Consider the following 15,692-nt stretch of genomic DNA (forward strand, 5'->3'; position numbering starts at 1 on the left):
AGCTGAGTTAGTGGAGGGCTTGCCTAGCTTCCAGGATGCCCTGGGTTGGATCCCCACATCAAATAATCAATACTCAGGCGGTGAAACTAAAAGAGAAGATTAGTCACTCAAGGTCATTCTTGGCTATTTGGAAGACCAACCTGGGCTACAGCAGAGAGACAGAAAGTGGGGGGAAAGGAAGGGGAGGGAAGAGAAAGGAAGGGAAGGGAAGGGAAGGGAAGGGAAGGGAAGGGAAGGGAAGGGAAGGGAAGGGAAGGGAAGAGTTGAGCGTCTAGGGAAGAGAGCTGAAATTCAAGATAGAGCACTGATTAGAGAGTAAGAAACCCAGAAGGCTGAAGGGGCTAGCCTGGGGCAGAGGCCACCAGTGGTGTATGCAGTATCTATTGTTCCTCACTAAAGAACTAGAAGATGTTTCAGGGATGAACTTCACTAAAACTACATTTTTCAGACATCCATGCCAGTGGGGCCCCCAGTGAGACACGAACAGGGCCTTCTTCCCTATGCCTTAGAAGGGCTGACTCCACTAACAGCGGAGCCGTTGCCTTTCCTGCTACCCTCTGGGATCCATGCTGAGGCTCCAAGGATCCAGGTGGCTTCTTGATCTCAGAACATGGAAGTCCCATGATGCTTGTTAAAGTAGTGATAGAGCCTGGCTCCCTGGTGCTGTGCACACCACTGCCTGGCCTCAGCCCTGACCTTTTGCCCCCAGGTGTGTCTTACACTGAAGGGGAAGCAAGGCTTTTTGCCTGTGTCTTTTCTAACTGATAATGTAGACGGCAAACGCAACAGTGTTTACTGTTTTACAGAGCCCTGTCTGGGGACAGACACAGACAGCACCAGGTGTCTTGCATCCCTGTGATTATTTGATCTTCTTAACGGTTTCTATCTATGAGGCAAATAGGATTATCCTTCCAGGTTTGGCCAGTGAAGGCCAGAGCTTGAGAGCAGTGCTCCAGGCTGAGGAGCATGGTGGACACAGGAAGTTCAATCTGACTCCATGATTGCCTAGACCTTATAACCTCTGCACTCCAGGGCCCAGGCCACCACTCCCACACTCAGTTCAGCTAGAAGCATGTTTCACGGTGGGGAGCTGATGCCAGAGTTCTAGGTTCAAATTCCGAGACTATCGTGGTCTGGATGAGCAAGTCTCAGAGGTGAATGTATGGAAGGAAGGCTTAAGCCCCAAAATGGAGCAATTGGGGGGAATCTGTGGACCTTGTAGAGGTCTTCTGAGAAGTTTGCAGGTCACTGAAGGGCACCCTCCAAGGGGTGTGGGAATCCAGCCTGTCCCTCTCGCCCTCTTTCTCTGTTTGCTGTGTCACAGGCTCTTCCATAATGTACCACTCCACCAAACCGAAAGCTAGGGGGCCATCTGCTCTTGACGCTGAACAATGAAAACCATGAATTCAAATTCTAACCACCTAGATCATCACTACAAAGGAAAGCTAACTCATGTTAAGGCCAATATTTGGATTTTGGACAGGTTCTCATGTAGCCCAGGCTAGACTAGAACTCACTAAGTGCTGAAGATGGCTTTGAACTTCTAATCCTCTTGCTTCTACCTCGGGAGTGTTGAGATTAAGGGTGTATGCCCCGAGGCCAACATTTAAAGTGAAATTCTGAAAAAATACTTGAATTTAATAAATAACTATTGTCAGTGATTCTTTTCCAAAGTTCAGAACACCATTCTTGTCTGATGCCATCTTTCAAAAACAAGTAAATTTGCTGGGCAGTGGTGGCACACGCCTCTGATCTGAGCACTTGGGAGGCAGATCTCTGAGCTCGAGACCTGCCTGGTGTGTAGAATGAGTTTCATGACAGCCAGGGCTACACGGAGAAACTTTGTCTCCAGGAAAACAAATTTTAAAAATTATGTTTTAAACTGTTGCAGGAGAATGCCAGATAAAACAGACAGTAAGCTCAATCTTAGGATTCAGTTTTCAGATTGAATCTCCTCAAAGTAGGATCACTTCTGGTGTGTGTGTGTGTACACACACACACACACACACACACACACATATATATATATATATATACACATACAGAATTCAGAGGACTTTCACTTAAACATTCTATACTGGTAGTAGCTTACTGGGCAGAGATGATGCAGCCGGGTGAGGAAACTCTGGTTCCTAGGCAACAGAGCAGAACCAAACACCGTGAGAGGCTGACCCCAGGCTCTGAGTTCTGTGTCCACCTTGTTTCTAGGACCTTGAGCCATCCTTTCTCATGCTCCCATGGCTCCTCGCTCTGGTAAATGTAGCCAGCGAGTGCTGCCTTGTTTTTAGAAAGCACTTCCTAAAAGCTACCTACCAATAAAATGTATAATTAAAACATGAGGTAGAAAATTATTTAGCAATTTAATAATTGCCTACTCATTAATAAACATATGTGGTTCTTGGTTTTCATGCATTAATAATTAAGAATTCTTCAATCAGAGTCTTTGAGAATATAAATGAGGGCCAAATTTATATTCTATATTAAGGTTGGAAAATATGCAAACCTCAAGGGATTCCAGGACTGAGAGCTACAATTTGTATGGAAATTTATATAACTTTAAATATAATTGTTCTTCTGCCCATGGTTATTTTAGACTAAATTAGTCTAATTTAAGTATATCCTGAAACCTACTTTTGCGTCTCATTAGGGAGATGGCCCAGGAATCCCTAAGTGTCACACACCAGGCCTGTATGACTTACTGTCATCAGCCTTATTGTCACAGCGGAAGGGTAAAACCCTAACTAATCTCTGGACAGAGAGACTCGGCACGAGTGGACACGGGGAATCCCCCTTCCCTGTCTCCCTGGCACATCAGCATTCATCTTCTGTTCTATTTTTGTTTTTTGAGACAGAGTCCTACATGGCCAAGGCTGATCACAAACTCCTGGTCCTCCTGTCTCAGCCTCCCAAGTGTTCTAAGTTTACAGGCATGGTGACCACACCCAGCTAATCAATATTAATGTTGATAGAGACCCAGAGTGCTTATAAGCAGTTCGGGGAGAAAAAAAAATTCTCAATTCAACTTTTTACCTGGGGATCAGAATAGTCACAATTTTATTTATTATTGATGCTTTTGTTTATTTTTCTCTTTCTCCAAAATGTTGATCTGGGATGCTTCCAACAAACAACATTTTTCCCTTTACAGATCTTAAGGTCATCTCTGATGGGAAAAACCCTGATAAAAACAACAAAGAGGCAAATCCCAGCCACTGTTAAAAGAGGTTACCTTTAGTGGTCTGAACACGCTTCCCAGCAGCCGCTGGCAACAGGTGTTCAGGGGTTAGTCATGTGTACGCCAGGAGGATCGAGTTGGAAAGGGAAGTCAATTATTTCTCTTAGTTTACAAACCGTTCTGCAAAATCCAACAAGTCTTGTTACAACAAATGAATTCGCTTTGGTTATTTTGCCTCACTGTTCCTGAGAAGGAGATGAGCAAGATCTCTGAAGTAAGGAAGTTACTTCACCAAGGGAGTTAGACGAGAAAAGGTTCTAAGACCACATCTGTGAAGGTGTGATGCAGAATCTTCTGTCGTCTAAATACCCTGTGTTTAGCGTTGCAGAAGTCAGCTACATTGTCCCCTAGGATCCAGATGTTCACCTTAGTTTACCGCAATGGAGATTGGTTGGAAAGATGCCTGCCGCCCAAGAGAGGAAGCTGGTTCACCAGAGTGGCATTTGTGTCTCAGGAAGAAGGATCCAGGTTCACACCGAACATCCCCGTGTCAGTTTCTCCACCCGAGTCTTGGCTACATATAGGGCAGATCTTTCAAAAAGCCAGTTTTCCAAACAACCGATCCCTTTTTCCTAATAGCAACCATTTTGGGCTAAAATTTGCTGAACAGCGACTAAGCTTGTCTACCTGGGTGTTCAGGTAAAGTCACACTTAGGGTTTAGCCCAAGACAACCACAGGATGATCAAGAGTTGTGTTCTCTGCTACTGTTGTGAATTGTAATGTAAATATCTGATATGCAGGATATCTGATATGTGATCCCTGACAAAGGGTCATTTGACCTCCAAAAGGTGTCACTACCCATTGCTCTGTCAGCCTGGTCTTGAACATGTCTGTGGGCAATGTCAGGCCTGGGAAAATGGTGCTGGGTTGTATAAGAAATCAGCCTGAGAAAGGTGGTGAGCAGAATCCTCCGTGGTTTCTGCATCAATTCCTTCCTCCAGATTCTTGCCTTAATTTCCTGCCATGACTTTCTTGGATGAGGGTCTGAAGGCTGTAAAATGAAATTAACCCATTGCTCCCTAAGTTGCTTTCAGTCAGTGGCTGTCACAGCAACAGAGAAACAAACTGGGGTGTGTGGTATGAATGTGTGTGTGTGTGTGCGCGCGCGTGCGTGCATGCTAGCGTGTGCGTACATATGTGCCTGAGTATGAGTGCAAGGGAGTTGTCAGAATTTAAGGTGAAAAGGGAGACTAGAGAAAAGAGCCCAATGATATTGACTCACGTATGGTCATTTAGCTCTGCCCCTTCTTGGCATCAAACTTTAATACAACTAAGAGGGAAAGGAGGAAGAAGAGGAGAAAGAGCTTCTGATGTCAGAGAGGAGAGATGAAGGAAAAGAAACAGACAAAGGGGATGAATGGGAAGAGGGGCATGAAGAAGGTAGGGAGGAGAAGGGTGTGGTACTTTTCTTGTCACTGAAACCAAATGCCTGATAGAAACAACTTAAAGGAAGGAAGGATTTATTTCAACTTAGGTTGAAAGGGACATGGCCCATCATGGCAGGGAAGATGTCACCATGGCAGAGAAGTCATCTTCAAGGCTGAGAAGATGTTACCTTTGTAGGAAAGACATCATCATGGCTGGGAAGATGTCACCATGGCAGCAAAAGTGTCACCATGGCAGCAAAATCATCTTCATGGCAGAAAAGACGTTACCATAGCTGGGAAGAGGTCACCATGACTGGGAAGATGTTACCATGGTAGAGAAGACATCATCATGAATAGGGGAAATGTCACCATGGATAAGGAAGGCATCGTCATGGTAGGGGATGTGGGAAATCTTCCCTGGAGCAAATGTGTCATGAACTGTGTAATATCCCTTAAGACATTTGGTTCTTGTGAGTATGATGAATGCAAGCTCCATGAAATATGAAGATAGAACTTGTGTTTTTAATGTCTTTTCAACAAACAACATGTACTCCGTTGAGGACCTGGACCATCGTTCTCCCACACACGGCCTTTCTGCATGGGTGCAGCCTCCTTCTCCTGTCTTATCAGAGATGGCTTCTCTGTCAAGGGTCTTCCCACTGAGCAGCACCAAATGTTCCTCCTTCATTAGCTTTGCTTATTTCTAATATCTAAAGTGACGTTCTAGTCAACACGTGCTTTGGGAAGCAAGGATGCATGAGGAATTTCTTGCCCTATTCTTCTGTTGTAGGAAGCAGGGGCTCGGATTTGATGATCTTTCCTCTCCAGAGGTTGAAAGGCTGTGATTTTATCCTTGTTTGTTTGTTTGTTTTTAAGATTTGTGGTGTGTTAAGCTGGGGATCCCTAACAGAGTCACTGAGCCAGACATATCTTAACACAGATTCACTTCTTGTTTCCTCGGTGATATAATGAAAAAACAAAAGTGGTGCAAATGTCAAAGGGTAGGGAATTATCCAATCCTCACACATGCAAATGCACGCATAATACGTTATTGAACTGGGGGGGCTCAAGGATGTTTAATGACTGGAGAATTGTCTTTTGTGGGATCTAGGATGAGACTACACGGCAGGTCAAAGTTTGCTCAAAATTGTAAACTTCATTTCTATTTCAGGGTCTCAGCGAGTATTTATTGAGTAAATAGATGGATGAAAACATTAACTTAGGAAGATGAGAAGTCAAAGCTCTGTGTATATTTTAAATTAAACCATTGCTTCTCAAATAAAAGACTGCAGAGATCCTGACACTGTTACTACAAACAATATTACCAAAAGGATTTCCTTCTTGTGGCTTTATCCATGTAAACATAATTAAAATGTGTTTGTTTCTGAGAGCTGAAATATGCTTCCCAGGTGCTAATGTAGAGTCTTGAGAAATGAGCTGGGAGTAAAACAAAAGATCCACAGCCACTCTTTTCCCTGATCAATTTTCTCCATAATTCTATGATGCTATGCCTTGTTTCTCCAGATCTGTCCTTTGTTGCTATAGTGATGCACTCCCAATGTGAAATTTCAATTGTATTACGCTGGCTTTCCTTCAAGTTTCAGTGATTTGCCATCACCACCCACTTCTCCTTCAAGGTGTTTAAATCCTCCAGTCACTGAGCCCCGTGGCAGCTTCATTTGGGGTGCTGATAAAGTGGGAGTCAGTAAAAATCATAGAGAAAATAGGATTTGAGAATACATAAAGGTCCTAGAAACTAAATCTCTTGCCTTCTCCAAACAGCAATCTATTCTTCCTAACAATCCATAGACTTCTACTTTATAAGTGATGGGTAACTGAGGCCCTTATTTAAAATGAGAGTAGGCTGGGTATGAGAATAAAGGGGTCGAATCTGTATTAGACCTCAAAGAATATCCTTAACATAGAAAGTCTTACAAAAGACTAAGAAAAAAATGATAAACATTCAGCTATCATTTGGATATGTCTACCATGGGTTCACGTATTAAAATTTAGTGCCCCTGGTGAAATCTCAGGCAGGTGGATAGTCAGTTGGAAACTTAGCCCAACTCTATGATTGTACTGGCTAGTATTATGTCACCTTGATACAAGATACAGTCATCTGAGAGGAAGGATCTTCAACTGAGAAAATACCTCCATAAGATCAAGCAAGCTGTAGGACATTTTCTTAATTCATGATTGACATGGGAGGACCCAAGCCATTATAGGTGGTGCCACCCCTATTAGAAAGCAGATTGAGCAAGCCACGGGGAGCAAGTCAGTAGCTATACCTCTCTGTGGCCTCTGCATCAGCCCCTGCCTCTAGGTTCCAGCTCTGTCTGAGTTCCTGCCCTAATTTCCTTCAATAATAGACTACAATGTAGAAGTATGAATCAAATAAATCCTTTCCTTCCCAACTTTCTTTTGATCCTGTTACTTCATCATTGCAGTAGTAACCCTAACTAGGCCAATGGTGTTCTGAATATGGCCGCTGGAAAATAACCAGCTGAGTAAAACTCATCTTTAGGTTTGTCAGAGTACAGTTAAAAACTGGAAAAAATATAGATAGGCAGTTTACAAATGAAAAAGAGAAAATGGTCAATAAGATACCAGGAAAATCAGGGTTCATCAACTCAGTAATAAAGGAATTCAGCATAGAACTCAAGCATGAGCTGGAGGGTAATTTTATTAATGTTTAAAGAACAACCCTGAGAGCAGGCAAGCTGCATGTCTCAACAGCTACAAAGAGGAGGGTAGAGGAGAGAAGGGAAAGTTATGCTGTCTGAGATGCTGGCATGGAGGTCTGTGACATGGCAGGAAAAGGAGCTTCAGAGAAATATCAAGGAACTCAATGTTCCAGAAAAAGCATGCTTAGGTTCCGCTCAGCTTCTGAAACAGAAAAAAGAAAAGAAAATATTGCCCTACTCAAAAGTGGATGGACCCAGCCAAGTCTCACGACTACTCAGTGTTAGGGAATTAGGTACTAGGGGCAAGGAATTCTGGGAATGTACAGTATAGCATCTCATTAAAGGAATGAATATTCCATCCATATGTTTAGCATGGTGTAAGATGAGCCCACCTTCCTAGGGGTGTCCCGCCTTCCAGAGAGTTTTCTTGGCCAATGATTGGCTGCCCACAATGCTGAGCCTCCACCCAGATCAAAGAGTCTCTTCTTTTGAGCAAGAATTTTTCCTTTACTGACTTTCGCTGTAATGACTACTATACACACGGAACTACGGGCTGTCCCATCCGCATACAGAGGTAAACCCTTTTGTGCATCAGAAATTAGAGAGGATGCTAAAGCCAACCTGGCTGGAGTTGGAGAAATGACCACTTCATAATGTTCAGTAAGAGCATTAACTCATGGCGTTTTCCTGATTTGTTTAAAGACTTGATTTTTACAACTTTTGAATTATTGTATGCCTGCATGTCTCTGTGTGGGTGCGTGCATGGGAGCACAGGTACCCACAGAGGCTGGAGTCTACCCAATTCTCTGCAGCTGGAGTTATAGACAGTTGTGACATTCCCATGGCGCTGGGTTCTCTGCGAGGGCAATTTGTGCTTTTAGCCACTGATCCATTTCTCCATCCTCCTGGCCAGTTTTTGAACCAGAATTTCCTCTTGCAGGAACTTACCTTAAAGGGAAAATGATAATGAGGGCAGAAGTGGATAAAAAGAGGATGATGCAAAAACAGTCATTTTCATTCTGTTCTCACACAAGTAAATAGAAACAACACCAAGGTCTTTTACCAAGGACAAGAATATAAATGACTAAGCCATCTGAGAGAATGTGGGAAAGCCACTGAAAAGGATCATGGAAATTTGCATTTCTTAATATGGATAGATTTTATATTGACATGGAAAAGTATGGCCAGAACCTGTGAGGGAACAAACATGATGGTGTAAAAGACTTCTGGAGATGCAGCAGTAAAAATAAACGGGAGTGGGTTTCCACAGAAACATCTACACGCTCCCATACGACAATGAGACGGAGGATGCGGATGTTGCTGAGAGATAATGCTTGGGAGGGACTTTTATTTTATAAATTCTATGTTTTATGAATATTTGGAACCAGAAAGCTAAAATCAGGAAAAACAATAGAGACATTTCCATTTTTTAAAAACATACCAAATTTTCCTCATGTAAGTTGTAGACACAGAACTACAACATGAAAGCAGACGGCCCTAAGAGGAGCGTAGTCCTGGAGCAGAGTTCACCCAGGCCAAAACCTCCCTCCCTTTCACCCCAACCCCAGCATCCAAAGATCATGCTTCTGACCACTAGTGCAGGAACTTCCCTGGATTTAACCCCTTTCTCTTACAAGAAAGGGGATAGTGAGGTGATCGAGTGAGGGCAGAGAACCTCCCGGCTGAATTGCTCTGCTTCCCTACTTGACACACAACCTGGCTTTCCGTCCAGCAAATTTAGGTGACTATTTGGGACAACCAGTGGAAGCTTTGCCTTTTGTAAGATGAGACAAACCTTGAACAAAACAGAAGGAAACACAAACTGGAATACGATTCAGACCATGTGTGGCACTGACATGGAATTTACAGTCCTGAGTCGCTGCTGGGTGAGGGTTTGGATCTAATTACAAGGCATTCCCAAAACAACACCTCTCTGGGAGTCACACGCATGTCTGAAAATGTTCTTCTAGAGATTCCTGGCCAAAAACATTCCCTGTGTGAAAAACACAAACCCTAGTTTATCCTCTCTTGTGCAAGGTTTCTAAGAAACTTTCTATAAATCATAAACTTCACTGGAACCTCACATGGTGGCATCCTTATAATCCCTACACTTCGGGGGGGGGGGGGGGGCAGAGGGTAACATGAGTCCCAAACCTGCCTGGGCTATGGAGACCTTGCCTCAAAAACAAACACAAACATTCTCTCAAACAAGGCCATGTGGGGGTCCCCTCTCCTCAAACACGTTGGGTTAGCTAAGGAAGCATCCAGCTGCTGCTGTGTATTCCTCCAGGTGACCTCAGGGAAGCCTCCTGACACATGCTAAGTACCCAAGTGGGTAACACAGCCTCTTGACTTATTTGTTTCAGAACACAGAAAATGGGACAGTTGTGACCATGTTGCCTCCTGCCACATCTCACACTTGACCTTGAGTCACATTCCTGATGGGGGCACCCGAGTACACCAGCATGCTCCTCCCCTCTGATCTTTCTCTGCTGTAGGATAATTCTCTTGTACCCTTAAAGATATGTTACTCATACTGGTTTAATAAAACGTTGATTGGTCAGCAGCCAGGCAAGAAGTATAGGCAGGGCAGCCAGATAAGGAGAATTCTGGGAAGAAGAAGGCAGAGAGTGAATTGTAAGCCAGATGCAGAGGAAGCAAGATGAGAATACCTTACTGAGAAAAGATACCAAGCCACGTGGCTAAACGTAGACAAGAAGTATAAGTTAATGTAAGTTGTAAGAGCTAGTTAATAATAAGCCTGAGCTAATAGGTCAAACAGTTTATAATTAACATAAGCCTCTATGTGTTTCTTTGGGGCTGAATGACTGTGGGACCAGGAGGGACAGAAACTTCTGTTTCCATTTCTCTTCTCCATCAAGTCAAATTTGCCCTTGCTGGTTCCAGCCATGAGAGGAGGGTCTAAGTCTCTTCAGGGTGCTGGCCTCAATGGCTGACACTGAAGGTTGAAAGAAAACATCCAGTGACTCATTGCTGAAGGAAGCTAAGTGTGTACTAGCATCAAGGCCAGCTAGCCAATGGAGACCCAACATCTCATTTCTTCCTCCCCTTCAACAACAAAAACAGGCTTGATGGAAAACTACTCAGGTGATTCATTTCTCACAAACCTGTCTCCAGTCCACCAGACAGGACGAGTTAAGTCTGCATCATGGAACAGGCTCAATCAGGGAGCGTGGCTGCATGCAGCCTCTCTCATACCGCAAAGCAGAAATTTGTTTGGGGAAAGTCAGACCAGCCTGTACAATGTGAGCAGAAGTCTGGCCTCTGACTGTTGTGGAAGGTTGTACCATTTCAGGTCAAGTTTACAGCGGCAAAGTGTTAGAGTGCTCACTTGGTACGTGTGAATCCCTGGGCTCCATTCCTAGCACACCCTGCATGCGCACGCGCACACATACACACACACACAGCACATGAACATGGGTCTGAAAACTAAAGAGAGCAAGTAGTGGGCTGAGTTAGATCACAGACCCCAGGGATGACAGCAAACTAATACTCTTTAAAAGTGTTGCCGAGTTGGATGCCCTCGCCACATGTTCCTGCATGTTAACTTAGGAGGATGCTGGGAGAAATCCCTTGGGCAGTTTCTGCATTACCATACAGACACTCACAATGATGGAACCAACTTGACACGTGAGCCTGAAACTGCAGCAGCCAAAGGCTTTCATGAAGAATCTGCTCTCATAATAAGTGTAGATAATAATGGGAGCCAGACTGTAGCAATTCCATTTGGGGACGTTAATTCAGTCTGGTTCTAATTTGAAATCAATCAGAAAAGGTTCCAGAATGATTGCATTAAGAGGGGTGGGGCAAGGCAAGGAAGACAGAGTTAGTGAGCCAATTGGAAAGAAAAATGGCTGCCGGGGCACTAAATGCAGCGTCCTGCTCGATTGCACAAAACCACGTCTGTTCTGGGGCAAGGCCTTGGTTTTATTTGGATGACTTATGCTAATACTGTTCCATAACCTCCCATTGCTAGAGATTTAAGTCCATGAACCGCCTACCTTCTTCCCTCTGGGATTAAAGTCTTTCAGAAATTGTAGATCATTTAAGGATGTGCTCAGTCAGTTCCTGTCACCATGACACAAAGCTAAGGTAGTTAACGTTGAACAGGGTTCTTTTTCTCCCTGGTTTCCACACATCGCTAAAGTTTTGGTCCATTGTCAGTTGGAAATGCTGCAGACACTGGTGGGGAAGCAGTTGGAGGAAGGTGTTCACCTCACCAAAACTAGTAGATCGGAGTCCCAACACTGCTTTAAGGACATGCCTCCAGTGACCTAATTCCTCCTTTTGGTTTTAGCTTCTAAAGTTCAATATGTTCTCCAGATCAGTAACCAAGAAGTTAATATTAACATGAACTTTTGCAGGATGCAATTCTGAACCACAGCACATGGATTATTGAGGTGATAAATAATTCAGTTATTTTATTTAAATATATACATATAACATATACATACACATATACAGAAAGAAGATGAGTAAATAAATGAAAGATGAGTGGGTGGATCATGGATGAAGAGATAGGTATCAATTAGACCCTCAGATTGAGCTACCACAACCATAAGAAGAAAGCTAGATCTGGAGATAGAACTCAGTAACACTGCATGTGTGTAGCATAAATAAACCTTCCCCTAGGAACAGCAATTATCTCAGGTATTTATGGGAAAGAATGGCTATTACAATCGTACAGAAGTTCATTGAGGTTTATGGTCGTAGGATCTGGCTAATCTCACTGTACTTTTTTTTAAAATTTTTAAGTTCTTGATAATAAAGTTTTAATTATTTAAAAAGAGAGGGAGGAAAAACAGAAAGAGGGAGGGAGAAAAGGGGATGTTGGATGTGGTTGCCCAAACCCTTAATCTTAGCCCTGGAAGGAGGCAAACGTAGACAGATCTCTACAAATCAGATGCTATCTTTCTCTGCATGTGGCCATACTCCCCAACATGATGATAATGGACTGAACCTCTGAAACTGTAAACAAGTCACCCCAATTAAATGTTTTTTTATAAGAGTTGCCATGGTCATTGTGTCTCCTGACAGCAATAAAAACTCTAACTAAGACACAAACAGACAATTAAATTTTAAAAGGAAAAGAAAACAAGAAAGAAAAAAAAAAACAACAGGTATTTCCATACCAACAATGGAAGTTCCTAGCAAGAGTGAGCCCCTGGGTCTGATCCTCATTGTAGCAAATGGACCTGAAACAAGAGCATTGTCTGCTATGTCAGTGTGCTGGGTAACAGCTCCTGTAAAGAGTCCCCTGTTTCCAGATCTACAAAACTGATCTTATGAAATATAGTCATTTCCAAAATTGTTCTAAGAGATATTCCTGCTTTCAACATTAGTAGCTAATTTAAACACATTACAAACTCTCTAGGGAATTCACCTGCATTGGCCAAATGTGGGCCCACATTCTACCATGAGACAGACTTAGCCCAGAGTTAAATAGAACACACATAAAGGTCCCCACAATACCTATTGCCCTTTAATGACTCTCATCCTTGATGGAAGTGATGCAGGTGCCCAAAATTTTCATATGGTTTTTTGTTTTCTGTGTTTTGTTTTTTCTAATTGGAAAGCATGTAGAGCTAGGAAATGGCCGACTTGGCAAAGCGCTTGCCCTGCAAGCATGGAGACCTCAGTGTGGCTCCCCAGCACCCATGTAAAGTTAAGGGTGGCTGAGCACTGTCATCTCATCACTGGGGAGGCAGAGACAGAAAGATCCCTGGGATATGCTGGCCTAGTCCAGTCTAAGTGAACTGCAAGCGCTGGGTTTAGGGATAGACCCTGTTCCTGGTGATGATGATGATGGTGGTGGTGGTGTCAGTGATGGTGATGATGTTGGTGGTGATGTTGTTGCTGCTGCTGCTGATGGTGGTGATGATGTCAATGATGCGGATGGGGATGATGATAATGACAATGATGGTGGTGATTATGATGGTGATGATAATGATGATGGTGATGATGATGATGATGGTGGTGGTGATGTTGATGATGCTGATGATGATGGTGTCAATGATGGGGATGGTGATGATGATGGTGGTGGTAATGACAATGATGGTGGTGATGATGGTGATAATGTGAAGAATTATTGAGAAGACACCTGAGGTTGACAATGCTCTCCACCAGCACTTGAACTTGTACAAATGTGCATATTAACACACACACACACACACACACAGAGTGACTTTTAAATAGAAAAGTAGACAAAATAAGTGAGAGTCCACACAAGGAAAAAAAGGCAATAGTAAAAGTTCATTTTTGATTAACTTTAAGTAACTGGCTGGTGAAATGGCAGAGGCTAGAGAGTGTCCATTACAGGGAAGGCCACTGGGCTGGGAATGCCAGAAGACAGCACTGCCATTCTGAGGCCAGATCTCTCATTGCCAACTCACTGCAGGATTTCTTCTTTCCGTTTTCACTTGGGTAGAAGTGGCACATCCACATCATCCAGGGAATCTGTACTAAAGAGAGCTGATTATAGATGCTACCTTCTCTACTCAAATCTTCACAACAGCTACTTCAACAGTGTTTGGTTGAACAGCAGGGAACTGTGGAGCAACCAAGATGACACATAGAATGAGCTCTATCATGGGAAGAATGTCAGGAGAGACACAGACAACTCCATGGGTGCCCAAAGCAAAGAGAAATCAAGAAAGGATAAAAGGTTGAAAATGAGCCCTGTAGTAAAAGACTAAAGAAGTTACAGGTTTCTCATAAGAACAAGAGAAAATTATGTTTATCAGCAGAAGCCAAGCTGTGTTAGCTAAGTTGTTACTTTGGAGTATTGCTTTTAATCATTTCCACAAGGATAATAAATCAGAAAATGTTTGAATCCTCATTTTGTAGGCAGAGATGCTGACCACAATATTTTCAATAGCAGGCCTGAAGATATGGCTCTATGGTTAAAAAGATCTGGGTTCAAGTACCAGTACCAACATGGTGGCGACCCACAATTCTCTACAATTCCAGTTCCAGGAGAATTCCAGGAGCTTTTTCCGACTCCTGTAAGGCGCTAGCAATGCATGTAGTACATAGACATACATGTAGGCAAAAACTCCTACACATAAAAATAAAATAATCTAAAAATTGAAAAGAACATATTTCCAATATCACATGGTTGTGGGACTGGCCTGATGCTACTAAGAAGGGATCAAAGCCTGCCTAAAATCCCAGATTTTCTCATCCTGAGAGTATCAGGAGTTTGATACCTCCCCTGTCTTGTTCAGACACCTACAGACCCCAGCTATTAGGCTTCTCTGGGCGTGGACATGCTCCAGTGTGTGTAGCAACTGATAAGCTCCTGGATCTCCAAGGCTACAAGGACTAGTTGCTGTTTATCTGACCACTGAAACATTCCAGAACTTCCTTCCTTTTCTACATGACCTTATAAGGTGACTTCCCCTGGCCCTGCTGCTCTTAAGTATAAAAAAATGAAGCTACCTCAGCGTTCTTGCCCCAACCAATAACATACCACATGGCTCTAACTGGCCATTCTTGCTGCTGTTTAACTATCCCCTGCCCCCTCCTAATAAATGAACTTTTCTGACACAATGTTCTGGGTGTTCTCACCTCTGCTTGGGATCCTCCTTCAGCCCTGGCTTGGCCCAGCTCCCAGCACTCCCCCCCCAACACACACACACAAAACCATACGGGGACTAAGTGAGCTGATGATGCAAATAAGACTCGCGTTTAGGCAGTCTGAAAGTTCTACGCCCTCCCCCATGAACTCATCATCCATACACGACCTCAAATTTTCACAAAAACTCCATGAGATAGCGTCTCAGCCACCATTCCACCATTCTATTGCTGTGAAGAGACAGCATGACCAAGGCAACTCTTAGAAAACATTTAATTGGGGGCTTGCTTTCAGCTTCGGAGGTTAGTCTGTTATCATCATTGCTGAGATCATGGCAGCAGGCAGGCAGATGTAGTGCTGGAGAAGTAACTGAGAGCCTTACGTCTTGATTCACAGGCAGGCAGAGAGGGGAGAGACTGAACCTGGCTGTGGCTTTTGAAACCTTAAAGCCCATCCCCAGCAGCCAGCAGCGCACCCCCTCAGAAACAACACATCTACCCAAGTACAGCCACATCTGCCAATCCTTTCAGACAATTCATCAGCTAGGGACTAAGCGTGCAAATATACAAGCCAATGGGAGGCAGTCTCATTCAAACCACCGTAGATATATAGGTATCATTATTAATCCCATTTTACAAATGAGGAGACCAAGGCTTGGAATACCAGAGGAGCACACAGGCTGGGAACTTGGTTTATCGGATCCCAAATTTGTGTTCATATCCTGTTCCCCTGCCCCCCACCCTTGCAACTTCTAACACAGAGAGACAAGGCTGTCCAGGGGCCTAATTTATGTTCAAATCCAGCTAAGAGG

The sequence above is a fragment of the Chionomys nivalis genome, chromosome 13 (assembly GCF_950005125.1).
Source record: "Chionomys nivalis chromosome 13, mChiNiv1.1, whole genome shotgun sequence".
Classification (NCBI taxonomy): Eukaryota; Metazoa; Chordata; class Mammalia; order Rodentia; family Cricetidae; genus Chionomys; species Chionomys nivalis.